This window comes from Tribolium castaneum, chromosome 10, assembly GCF_031307605.1.
Source record: "Tribolium castaneum strain GA2 chromosome 10, icTriCast1.1, whole genome shotgun sequence".
NCBI classification, from domain to species: Eukaryota; Metazoa; Arthropoda; class Insecta; order Coleoptera; family Tenebrionidae; genus Tribolium; species Tribolium castaneum.
In genome coordinates, this window is record NC_087403.1 from 9,115,176 (window position 1) to 9,129,047 (window position 13,872).

Sequence of the window (13,872 nt, forward strand, 5' to 3'; positions counted from 1 at the left end):
GAATGAAAAACCGTTATGAAAGAGCCAAACGTCAAAACTCGATATTTTTATTTATTGTGCGTCGAGTCATTTCCTGCCGAAAAATGAATAATTTGTCTAAAACAATAAATTATCATGTTTGTTCTATTGCGAAACGCATCACTTTAAGGTGGTTCTGAGTGAACAGGGTTATGGATTAAAATTTTTAAACCGCTACTTAGATACTCAGTTTTAGTTTTAAAACGCCTTGTAACGCGTACCGATTATATTAACGAATACACTTGTTACAAAAGAAAAGTCTTTATTTACACAAAATACTCAAATACAAAAAGAGAATATTGCATCAAAGAACTCTAGGTTTGTACACTCAGTTCTGGTTTTACTCCAGACCGGCAGCCAGTGCTTGGAGAAAGGGAGGGTTGAGTAAAAACCAACTAACTCCTGAAGGGTCCAGGGAGTGGTCTTATAGCGAGGTTGAAGGGCTTCGGCCTTCGACCATATATCGTATAATTCGTATAGAGTGGCCAAATTGAGATTTGTTGTGAAGCCAACATGTGCAAGTGGGGCAAGGGAAAATGACGGATGGTACGCGAATTTGACCCCTAGGTAAGGGGTACCTGATTGGTTCATTCAAAATATTTCGTTAATATTCGTCAAACTTCGTGCTTCACGATTGTGATTAAAGAGAAAAATTGTGAATTTTGGGCTTAAATTTACCTGTGAATGGGTAAAATTTGGTTCTTGCATCGAAATATACAGGGCTTATTCATCGGTAATGTCATCCGTAAGTAAGAAAATACACGTGTTAACCTAAATCTGGAAACACACCAGTGGCGTCGTAACGTATTCTGATTTTCCGCTTTGATACTGAATATTTTTGAATATTATAACTCTGACGACATGTCATAAGATAGAATTAGAAGTTCTTCTACTAAGGCAATTTTTTTAAACTCGAATACATAAATTGTTTCTGAAACTTGTAATGTTTTTTTAATTGTTTGCCTCTTGACTACGAGCTGCCATTGAACAAGGAGTAAGCTTCCTCTTGTCTCTCACTCCTTTCGCCCTAGGTGTTGGCTTCAAACAACCTGCCTACAAACTCGCTGTATGGCGAGTCTATACGATGTATGGTCGAAGGCTTCGGCCAATAGTGGGCAGGTCGTTACTGCAGGTCCCAGCATTATTCAATGATTTAATATTTTAGTCAGTATTCACTAATTTGGTTGCAAGACTATACGTAAAAGCTGAACAAGGATAATAAACACTGACAGAATTTTGAATACTTTATTTTTATTCAAAACTGCGTTAAGCTTTGTAAAAATTAATTCTCCAATTCCTTTTAAACTGATAATTTTCTATGGCATTTGTTTACCAAATTTATCAATTCATTCAAAAGCAGCTCTTTCACGGAAGAATTACTTCCAGCAAACACTAATTGATTTGGTATTAGTACTTTATTTTTTATTTTTCGGATTCTTTAACAGAATAGCAGTAGATTCGTCAAACAATTTTTAGTTTTTTGATACTTTTTTTTTAAATTGCGGCATTTACCCGCAGCCCACCTAGTAATTAAGTACTTGTTTCTGATATAAAAAAAACAACACCCTGCCTCGGCATTTTTGGACGTAACTTTTAATACTGATATTTTTAATTTCGACTTGTATTGGTCGATTCTGCTTAGTTTTTGAAATGATTTAATTTTTTTTCCCATAAACACGTTTTATTTAAAAATTTATTATACAAAAACGGAAAATCGTAGAAAAATAGGACTTTCACCACTTTAAAGGTAAAAGTGCAAACTTAAATCTGTTCCAGTTGTTTAGCCCATTGCAATAAGAAACATAAAAAATACGAAGTTTGTTAAAAATTAAATAATTTGAAAAACTTAAATAGAACATGACCCTATTTTTTGTTTTTGCTTCTCAAAGACTATTAAATTGTCTTTCTAAAAACATAAAGTTTCAAATGTCTAAAGTTAATAACTAAAAATATATTTCACTTTAAAAGTTATTTCAACAACAATGCAGTAATGCACACTATTCATGAGCATTGTTGTTACCATAGTAAACCATATCATAACCATAGCAACACCATTTGTTGCAGTTTATACTGGAATTTAAAAATTCGGCATTAATTAAAAGTTTAATTAATTAATGACAAATAATGGTCTAAGGGTAACATTAAAGTTATTATTAGCTGAAAATTTCACTTTTTGACTACTGAATAATCAGTATTCAATCTTTTGAATAATCAGCAAAAGACACTAAACTGTTAATGTTTTTAGAGAGACAGTTTAAGGTCTTTTAAATGCAAAAATAAAAAATGGGTGTTCCATTTAAAATTTTTAAATTCAACTTGAAACAAACCTCTATTTTTTTATCATCTTGATTGCAGTAAGGTAATAAAAATAACACATCCTTGAAGTTTGAACTTTCTTCTTTAAAGTGGTGATTCTACTTTTCTGAGATTATTAGTTTTATGTAAAGATCTTTTATGAAACATTTCAAAAACAAAGCAAAATCGACCAATAACAAATAATACAAAAACATCTGTGTTAAAAACTACATCAAACAATGCAAAAAATATTGGTTGTTGCACTTAAAAAAACATAAGTTTGTGTTGTAGGTAATTTTAGAAACAGCCTGTATACTTGAAAATAATTAATAAATAATGAGTTAGGGGGTTAGTATATGTGACTTCCGTAAAAAAAGATTAATTTTCTAACATTTAAAGGTCAATAATGGACTTTTTCACATCGCCGGAATACCCGGTTTATATGTTACGACTAATGTGTAAACTTGGCTAGTTTGTAAAATAGCCAAAGCAATTGGCAGTTTCAAAACGCAGTTTCAACTAAAATAGCGGCTAGTTTACAAACTTGTCAAGAATCATGGCTAATTTACTTAAAAAACAAAATAGGTAAACTAGCCAAGGCAGTTTGGCTACTATGAAAACCAAATTCGTAACACAAAATAACCCAACAAACATTTATTTTCCCGAAATCAATTTGTTTTATGCAAAAAATATTTTGTTATCCCCAAATTATGTCAAAAGACAGAAATATCTTTGGGAATGCAATTAGAAAACTTTAAATCTCATATGGAATTCTAGTTTTTCATTTTTTTATATTTTAGTAGCTGTTTAAAACCATAGAAATGCCAACGTCGCATTTTCTCTAAAAGTTAGTTATGAATTATTTATGCATTTCAAAAAGTTAATAGCTAAAGTAATTTAATTATAATAAGTAGATAATAATAACTATTTTACATTTTTATCATCCTAATTAAAAAAATTATTGGGTAAAATGCGTCGTTAGCATTTCTATAGTTACAATTATCTAAAAAAAAATGTTGTCATTTTTAGTTTTTGAATTATTAAGAAAAATAAAAAATTGATTTTAGTTTTAATTTTTTAAGCGAAAACCAATAGAACAAATCGTTTTTAAGTAGGACATTTTTCAGGCACTTTTTGCAAGAAATCGAAATTTCTCATCTTCTTTTCCAAGGCATTCTTGATGGCAGATTTACAACACTCAACTTTGGTTATTACAATGGTCTATCACATGATATGATCTAAACTTACATGCTAATCAAAATTAAGAAAAAAGCGTTTTTGCAAAAAGTCCTTCGGAAAAAAAACGCCAAAAATATTGTTTAACAAACTAGATTGTGACAGTTATTAAATATGCGAGCAGAATTTTCATAACTTTAAGTTTTGTTTTGCAAAGTATAAACTTCCAGCTTATCATATCATTGAGTTTTTAAAAAAGTAAGCTTGGCAAAACAGTAAACGTTCCAGATCCAAATTCAGTTAAATCTTCAAAATCTAGTTTGTTTAAAAACAAAATTGTTGCCGTTTTTTCCAAAGCACTCTTCGCAAAAATGCGTTCTTCACCATTTTGATCAGCATGTACGATTCAATCATATCATGTGATACATCGTTGTAATCAGGAATAAAAACACATTGAAAAATACAAAAAGCGAATATGGCTTCCATAAGAAAAAACAAAATTGAGTGTTGTAACTCTGACCTCTAACATCAAGATTGCCTTGGAAAATACGATGACAGATTTAGATTTCTTGTAAAAAACTGCCTTAAGAACGTCCTAGTTAAAAATTTCTAGTTCTTTTGGTTTTCGCTTGAAAAAATAAAAACGAAAATTACAAATTTCAGTTTTTTTCCAATAATTTAAAAATTAAAAATGATGCAACAAATTTTCTTTCCGATAATAAAATTGTTCAGCATAAAAATGCGCAATTTTTCCCTAATTTAACCAACCTCGTATGAAATCCCCATGATGAAGCTCGAAAAACGGACATCTGTATATACCCGAATTGATCATTCTGTTATTTGTTCTATTATTAGTTATTACTATATTATTATCCTATAGCGAGAAGGACCAATGTAGCTGATAAGTCTCCTATCGTATTAATGACTACCCTATTTAATAATGTATGTAAAGACGGTGATATCAACTATGATTCGTGGCCGAAGATTGTTTCGTCTTTATCATTAGTATAGTATTAGTGTAGTTCTAAGTTTTTGTATATATTTACTGTAAATGGGTCTCCTGTAGTAAATAAAGGCTTATTATTATTATTATTATTATTATTATTATTATTATTATTATTATTATTATTATTATTATTACGAATATATTATATTATTCGTATGGCAAAAAAGGGCAATAATATTCATACAAAGAAGAAATTACAAAATTTTGATAGTGGACAACCAAGTTTTAGCTTCTGGCGACAACAATTTCGGTGAAGCCCCCTTGAAAACTTGTAAAATGACACTCTTCAACAAGATGATGGGCAGTTTGTTCCACTTGACCACATTAGCAATATGGATTTTCTGTAGCATTCCATTTAAATAACATTGAATTACATCTGCCATGGCTAGTTCTTATGGTCTGTTCAATTTCACCCAGACCCACCTTGGTTGACGTACCCTTTTTGATGGATCTTCTATTAAATCTTTATTGAAAAGTTGGATATTGGACCACATATTGCACCATTCATTAATAACGAAAAAGTTATTTATTTATTTACCAAAATGATCTTTACATAATACTTTAAATTTGTTGATATTAACACCTAACCCACCTATATCACTAGCCGAAGTCACAACCGAGTTATACATGGAGAATTTTGATAATGCCTAGTTTAAGGCAACTCACAATAAAATGTTACATTACATCTCCCCTTTCATTCTGGGTATATAAAAATTTAATGAAGGTAGTATCTCTGAGCTGTCTATAGTATGGTTTACAATTTTATAGAAAAATAAAATTACATTAAGTTTTCTTCGATTCTCTAGCTCAACTTAGTTAAATTCGCCTAGTAAAATGAGAACCCTTGTTCCGGATAACTACTAAATTTGATGTTTATAAATTTTTTTTGTACATATTCTAGACTTTTAGAGCATTAATATGATTATATGTAAGTATAATACAATGGACACCACACGACACAACAATATTCCAAACGAAATCGTACAAACATGGCGTACGATATCTCTAAACACTTAACATTTCAGAAATCATTGGTATTTCGTATAATGAATCCTAACATCTTAGCCTCTTGAGCACAAATCGTTTTTATATGAGGAAAAAAAGAGAACGAGGTATCCATAGTGACACCGAGATCGAATTTTATCACATCTATCCAAAAACAATTCTTAATTTTATATTCAAACGTGATGTTGTAAATTTTACGAGAGAACAACATAACATGATTTTCAATATTTAATTGTAATTTATTTTTAATGCACCACTCAGTTACTGCTGTTATATGTCTTCCGGAAGTAAATCACAGTCTTCGATCGAACTTACAACTTTTACTAATTTGAGATCATCAGCGTATAATAAAGCTTTAGAATCATTTGAACAGTGTGGTAAATCGTTTATGTACCAGATGGGCCAACCTTATCGCGCACCTAAGAAAACCGCGATTTCTAATGAAATAAAAAAATATTGCATTTTACACACCTAACTGTACGTTCGAAAGGTATCTTCCTTAATTTTTTGATAATTTTTCACTTACAGATAAAGATAATAATTAAAACAAAGTAATTTTCGACCGAAAAGTCAAATTCTGAATTTTAAACTAAACCACGCGTATTTACTTCAGATAATTGTTTACGAAATTAGCGGAGAAAAATACCAATCATATTTTGACATTTTAACATCAAAAATTATTTTTATTTAGTTGCTACTTGTGGCGTCGTAAATTTAGGTGATAAAGTCAACTGTAATTGGGGTAAGACTGTAAAAGATTGCGTTGGGATATTTAAATGCAGGCATCAGTTTTATTGCAAAACTGTAAATAAGGGGCTTCAAAAAGGTCGGCTATTGGTAATTGATCCCTTTGTTGGCAATTTATACCACCTTTTAATAAATCACGCGTCTGGTTTGCGTCTAAATAAAAAAGACCGAATATTTAACCAAACAAGTAAAAATTTATAATTCTGAAACCAGCCTTTGATGGGTTAGCAGGTTATTTATTCATTTAGTTTAAAAACTTTGTAGTCAAATTAACAGTTAGTGCCAAAAACTCACAAAACTGCTACGACTTTATTTATTAACAAAAAAATTAATAAGAATTGAAAATGGCCCTTATCAACGTACAGGCTGGTGTGTAAAATTTCAGGTTTTTTATTTCATTAGAAGTTGCGATTTTCTTGGGTGCGCGATAAGGTTGCCTCACCCAGTATAAAAGGCACATAAGTTCATTTCGGTTAATAACTAACAGAACGAACATTTTTATATTCCACATATACTGCTCCCTGTCACACATCAACGATTTAAACAACAGTAGCAAGTCTATTCAGACCAAACTTGTCTAATTTATTTAACATGTTTTTTATGATCTACTTTATCAAAAGCTTTAGTTCAGGCGGTATATACGACATCTATCTAGTTTCTATTATCTAATGCTTTCAATATAAACTGAACATTTTCACATAAGTTGGTAGCAGTAAACTTGCCTTTAACAAAACCATGTTGAGCTGGATTAATTAGTCTATTTACATGAATATACAAAACGGTACATAAAATAATCTCAAAAATGTTCGAAAAAATTGAATTTAAAGATACCGTTCTATAATTACTTATATCACATTGTGACCCGGACAAATAGGACAAAATTTTCCAGTAATCAGGAATTGTACATTTTTCTATAATTAAATTGAACAAATAACAAAGAGATTGACACAATTAATTGAAGCAGTCTTTTGGGCTGATTTCAAGTTGAGTTATAACCGACGCAAATCGGTATTGCTATGGCAGCGACGGAAGTCTAGCAATGTTATTGGTTGCTGCTATGCAATTGCGACCCACGCAACTTTGCGACCAAACTTGAAATCAGGCCCTTTGACTAGTCGGGCTCCATGGTGAGATTGATTTTTTTAAGTTTTTAATCACTTTCTTCAATGCGAAATTTATGAAGTAAATGTGCTTCATTTACATTAACAGGCCATAGACACAGATTATCACAATTGGAATCACTTGTTTTATTTAGTTGTTGATTATCATAGATTGTCGACTTATTACAACCAATTGTATAAACAGAACTAAAAAATTCTGCAAATGCATTCCCAATCTTTATAATGATTTTAGTAATTGAAGTCACCGCTATTTTTAATTCCAATTTCAATTGCCATTTAATTCGCATTGCGAAACAAAATTAATTTTGAATTTTAAATTTGATTGCCTCTAAAGGCATATTTGACAATAGTGCAAATAAATGATAAATTAATTAATTACAATCAAACATCTGATTAACTGATCACGTTATCAAATTGAAGCCATCTGATTCATTTTTTAGTCGCGAATTAACTTAACAATGAATTAAAATTTAATTCAGGATAAAGCTAATTCGAATTAAGTTGCCATTTTTTGTATTGACAAAAGTCAAGTTAACCTCGAATTAAACCTGCCCATATCAGGTCTTTTAAACGTTCAGTAAACCGGCCCTTAAAGTCACCACTAATTATTTTTGTTCCACTTAATAATTGTCATTTAATTCGCTTTGTGAAACAAAATTAATCTTATTGAAAATAGTGCATAAAAAAGGATTATTCCTTTTGACGTTTCATTCAATGAATATTAATAACAAAAATTTTATTTGGTTGTTCTGTCAAAAAACAATTTAAAAAAATTCCAGAGCTAAATTTTTATAGAAAAAATATCTAAACAAATCAAGAATAAATATTTATTTATACAAAGTTTAATATTTGGTATAATAGCCATTATTATCTATGCATTCCTGCATTCTTCTTTTCATACTGCCAACCAAGTTCTGACAAATATCTGTTCTTCTCAATCGATTCCATACATTCAGAAAGTTTTCCCTCAATAATTCCACTGTCCTTACGTACGCTTCTTCCTGGGCAATCGTGTGCCATTCCCTCACCATGCCCCTCCATAAATTTTCAATCGGATTTAAATCCGGTGACCGTGCAGGCCAACGTAATAATTGGAATTGAGGGTGGTCGGCAAACCAGTCTTCTATTATGTTTGCCCTATGTAAAGGGCAATTGTCTTGGACAAAGACAATTGGTCCATCTATTTCTTCAATTGGATATAACGCAGTTACCGAGGGCAACATTACGTCTTCTAACAAATTCAAGTATTCCCTTGAATTAAAATTTGGCGGGGTAATTTGAACTATCTCGCCGGGTACCGCGTTGGACATCCACCCCCAGAGATCAATTTTATCTTACAACAAGAATGAAATAAGACCTTCATGAGATCACCTTCTTAGAGCCGGTTTACAGAAAATTTTATTTCAATCAAATTTTAATTCAGAATAAAATCTTAATTTCACTTTTTGTAAACCGGCCCTTGGTTTTAAATGCTTGCTGTTATTTGTTTAAATTTTTTATTCTATATGGGTATGGGAAGGTTTACAGAACGGTTTAATCGTAATTAAATTTTACTTCGCAGTTAACTTGACGTTTGTCAGTACAAAAAAGGCAACTTAATTCGAATTAGCTTTATTCTGAATTAAATTTTAATTTCGTTTTCTTTAAACCGACCCTACGGGCCGGTATACGTAGAGAAGGCAGAATCAGAAAATCAGACTACGTGATCAGTTAATCAGATGTTTGATTGTAATTAATTAATTTATCATTTATTTGCACTATTCTCAAATATGCCTTTAGAGGCAATCAAATTTAAAATTCAAAATTAATTTTGTTTCGCAATGCGAATTAAATGGCAATTGAAATTGGAATTAAAAATAGCGGTGACTTCAATTACTAAAATCATTATAAAGTCAAATCAAACTTTAAGCAGTTGAAAAGTAAAATTATTTCGTGTTTCAAAGTTCACGACAAAATGATTTATTGCCACAGATGGTTGCGGTCTGAGTACCTACCGATCCCTCAGCCGGGGTTTTTTGGCAAGACATTTTCAAATCACTCTGCTGTACATTATATGTACATACTTCCAAAAATCATTGGGACAGTTTGTTATGTTGTTTTAAGCTTTTGACAAAAAGTCCCTGTAAGTCGCCCTCACGTCATAATTTGTAGCGCGTCTTAAGTCCTTATATTTTGCGTTATGTAACGGATTGTTGGTAATATTTTCCAAACGGAATAAGGTTATATTAAGTTCAAAAGTTAACTGCCTCACAATGGGTTTATTACCAGACCCGTGCCACCATCGTAAATTTGCATTTTATTTATTCATACACTTAAAATGCCATTTCTGTTATCATAATACTTTATCAGGTGCTGTTACCAAACCGGCTGGTTGTTCTTGCCGGTACTTCGGCTTCTACGGGTGTTTTAAATCCCTTGGATAATAGATGGCGCTACAAACGATTTCTTTTGTTGGGTTTAGATATACTTATTTACCTAAAATATATATTTTAAGTCTTGTGTAAAATGAGTTGTTACAAACTTATGTGAGATAATGCTAAAATTATCAAAAACTGACAGTTTTTCTGTAAAAGAAAGTGAAAAAAGTTTAATTTGTTATTTTGGCAACCAGTCCAACTAAACTTGAGCTTAGAGCAGAGGACAGACCTAGCTACAAGAAATAAAGAATCTGGTAAAGTAATTTATTATTGTATTTTATAAAATGATATTTTTTTAAATTATTAGTTTTATTTTTGCGGTTCACTAAAAATCCATGTCAAATTCTAAAACGTTTATTCCTTAGTTAATAATAAAAGTTAATAATATTGTTAAAATAGCATTTTTATAGAATATAAGTAAGATGGGTGAATAAAAAGGTAAATTATGAATGGAGGCCCGCGATTGACTTTGGAATCCAGGCCCGAGCTGGTATCCTTACGCCACTGCACCGAAACATCATTGTTTGGCACTTTTGGCAGTAAAGGTGTATGCATGTTCTCAGCTGAATTATAAACACCATTATCGCCTGCCTATATCACAAAATTTGCCTGTCTTAAAAACCAGTACTGATAGAAAAAATCTGTTGGTAGTATTGAAATCAGCATCCAAAAATCATTCAACAATAGCAAAAAATCTGAAGCAACAGAGAAGTAAATCACAAAAGAAGCTGTTAACTTTTTCTAAATAAACGCTAACAAGAGTTACGTATATCTCAAAAACTGGAGCTGATTAAAAAAATCTTTTGGCAGTTTTGGAATTAGCATCGAACAATTGAGGGACCAGAGAAGTAAATGACTCAAAAAGCTGATAGATTTAAAAAATATCTGTTGGTAATTTTGCAAATCCATGTCCAACAATTACTCAAAAAAAAACTGAGATAATAGAGAAGTAAATGGGTAAAAAGGCTGTTAGCTTTTTTTAAAGAAATGCTAACACGAGATACTTATACATCTCAAAAACTAGAGCTGATTGAAAAAATCTTTTGACAGGTTTGCAACCAGCGTCTAGTTAGTGAAAAACAAAAAACAGTCTGAGGCAACACAGAAGTACGAGAATAAAAAAGCTGTTACTTTTTCTAAATAAATGCTAATATGAGTCACCTATATCTCACAAACTAGAGCTGTCTGAAAGAACATGTTGGTAATTTTGAAATCAGCGTTTAATAACAACTACTCAAGAACAACAAAACAAAAAAGTCTGAGGCAACAGATTTGTACCTACTTATATGTATACTTAAAACTAGAGAAAAACATGAGAAAATATTTGAGGCTACACAGAAGTAAATGACTGAAAGTTGTATACTTTTTCTAAAGACATACATGCAAACTTGAGTTACCATATATTGCAAAAACTAGAGTTGATAGAAAAAAACCTGTTGGCAGAAATCAGCGTCCAACAATGGATGCATACGAAATTGTCCAAAGTAAAGTTATCCAAAGTATTTTAAAAAATAATCCAACGTAAAAATTGCATCCGTAAAATTGTCCAACGTAGAAACGTCCAACGATCTAGAAACATTTGGTGTTTTGGTTTTGGTATTGGCAACATTGATGGAGGAGATGATCTCGTAAATACTTTTTAGAAAAAATATACTGAGTTTTACACTCAGACACTTTACACCTCTTAGAAGAGAGAAAAAAAATATGAGATAAATATATTCCACTGCACTGATATCCAATCTCGCTAGGAAAAAAAATATTTTTTTCTATTGATTCATTTATCCAATAAAAATGAAAAAAAAAACATTTGACCAAAAAATCACATTAGCTGTTTTTTACATCAATGGATCGGAAATACGAAATAAAATTATTCTGCAAAAATTTAACTTGAAAAAAATCGTTAGAATTGGATTAAAAGCCATTTTGATATTATTCATCGGGAATTTCAGTCTAATTTATGAGGGACAAGATTGAGTAGTTATAAATTTCCCTTACAAAAGGACCCACTACCTACCCTAATAACAGTAATGACTGCAGAAATTTTACAATTAGCGGCACGGTCCCATCGGGCGGTTTTAAAGCCAGGACCGGAATAAGCACACGAACGTGTTAAAAATGTTTTTATTAAAAAATTACATCAGATGTTCAAATTGATGACTATTTTGGTCTAAGCACAAACGAATTCTTCGTTTACAATTCGCATGAACCCTGGCCGTAAGATTTAAAGATTAACATTCCATTTACAGTACACAGATAAAATAAATGGTAATCCGGGCCTAAAAAAGTCTTACCAGCTGCCTCAATCTTCAGACCCAACAATGATCGCGTGCCAATTTTACGACAAATGCAATAAATTTTTGAAAACCACCACCCTGATGGAGACCTTTTGTGGAAGTGATTTACAATTTTACCAAAATTCATGAGAAAAAGCTGCCCCAATATCAAAACAGAAATTAAAAATCAACGACACATTTTCTCAAAAATTTAATTAGGCACTTCGATGCACTACCTCAAAATACACCTATGGACCAAAGATCGTTGACATTAGACTATAGTTAACTAAGCGAAAGTGAAAAAACACACCATACAAGTAATCATTTTTAAAAATTGGTCAAATCGTTCTTCTATACAATAAATCACATACGATTTTTTTTAGAATTTTGGATAGATTACAAAGAGGTGAAAAGTGCCTGAGTGTAGAACTTGACGAACCCGATATAGTCCATTTATACTTATGGTTGGAAAATACTGACTTACAAAATTCAAATATCATTTAGACACTTTACTTACTTGTTGCAACATAGAAAAACATTATAGTTGGTTATTTTGTTACTATGTTGGTATTGAAAAGAACACTAGAAATTTTGGATACTTTTACGGTGTACAAAAATACGGAAGCTCATTTTACGTTGTACAAAATTACTTTGGATGTTTTTACATTGGATAAAATTGTTTTGGACCTTTTTATTTTGGACAAAATTGAGCACTCCCCCAACAATCACTCAACAGTAGCAAAACAAATTGAGGCAAGAGAGAAGTAAATGCCTAAAAACGCTGTACTTTTGCTAAACAAAAACTAAAGTTTATTAAAAAAATCTGTTGTCAGCTTTGTAATCAACTTCTAATTAGGTACATACTTTAGAACTAGGCACACTTTTTATGGGAATTTAAGGACCATTTAAACCGAGTAATTTTTATACCAATCGATGCGTCTTAAAATGCTGAACAAATCATATCTTTGCGCTAAACGTGTAGCTTAATTAGGAACGCCGGAAATTGCAATCAAAGTGAAGATTTGTCCCATAAGAAAAGCATTGGGGCGGTTTTTCGGTGAGTACAAAGAGCTTGTATATCTTGGAGATTTACAACACTGTGGTGATACTACAATTACTGGACTGAGGGTCAGGTATAGGGAACAGACACTTTTATGGAAATAGGGATTTAAGCTGACAGAAGTTAATATCTCCAACAATAGGAATAATTTAAATTTAGTCGCGATTTCTATCGTTCCTAATTAAGCTACACGTTTGGCGCAATGATATGATTTGATCAGCTTTTTGAGGTGCAATGGTTGATATAAAATGTATCGAATTTGAGTGGTCCTTAAATTCCCATAAGAAGTGTGCCTAGTCCTTTGAGGCAACAGTCAACAGATATACTGTATAAACGATATCAAATGGACTTTGAATTTGAATTGATTTCCATTTAATGCAAAATGCATACTTTAGCACTATATCTCAAAAAATAATGAAAATACGGAAACTTGTGGTCTAGCCTAAAATTGGTAGTTGCATACATTGAAAATAAAATCTAGCCATTAGCCGAGCTAGAAAACTGTAATAATAATAATCGTAATGTCGTTTTTCCGGAAATAATTTTTAAACATCTGCAATTCAGCGTAAATTGTTACGTTTTTTAATTAAGTAGAATCTAAATGATGTCTAAGACTATTATTTTGTTCGTCGAATTTCCCTTTGAGAAGGGTTAATTGCTTGGCAACTAATTTGATGGCATTAAAATCCCCAAGTTTCCAACTCTCTTGCGGTAACATCTTAGACTTGCATCTCGCGCTAATTAGACAATTAAT